Genomic DNA, 787 nt, shown 5'->3' on the forward strand with positions numbered 1-787 from the left:
AGTTAAACTAAGTTACATGACATAGGTGATATTACACTTTTACAATATTTCTTAGGCAAAGGTTAAGTAGTGAATTCTATACTTAAGCATTCCTCCCCCTGTCAGTCTACTTACCAGATCTTCACCTCCATCTTCTCCTGTCTCCTGCAGTCCAGGAGGGTCATTTCACCTCCATCTGACTGATTCTTCTCCTTCCTGTGAGGTTACGTATATTGCTGGCTGTCTTCTGCCTGCCAACCAATGTACGTTACGTCACAGGCCAGCAGGGGGATTACGTATCTGATTCAGAGATTGATCATGTGAGCATTTACACACAACGATTATCGCTCAAAATTCCTTCAAACAAGCGAAAGTGAGAGATAATCGTTTAGGGTAAAGAGAAAAAAAAACGCTCACGTGTCATACGCGGTTGAATTAAAAACCCAAGCTGGCTTGTCATCCTGTTTAAAAGCTCCCTGCTCAGTACTTCACATAGGAAGCCCTGAGTGGGGAGTGAGAAGCTGACGAGAAGCCAACAAGCCACCGGCAGGACTTTCAATTTGAATTCTCTGCACGAGTGCTAACGATCTGAGCGGTGACATCAGCTATACTGCTCTAAAGATCCTGTGAATGGGTTCATTCAAACTACTTGGGATGGGGATGTATTTTTAATATTCACCTGCTCCATTGATCCAACGATTTTCCCCATTGAAGGCCACACATGGTCTAAAAATGTGATTCTTGTCAGGACATGTACACTGTCAGATTTTCAGACAATACAGTGACTTCACTGGTGACATCGCCGGAT

The sequence above is a fragment of the Eleutherodactylus coqui genome, chromosome 6 (assembly GCF_035609145.1).
Source record: "Eleutherodactylus coqui strain aEleCoq1 chromosome 6, aEleCoq1.hap1, whole genome shotgun sequence".
Lineage (NCBI taxonomy): Eukaryota > Metazoa > Chordata > Amphibia > Anura > Eleutherodactylidae > Eleutherodactylus > Eleutherodactylus coqui.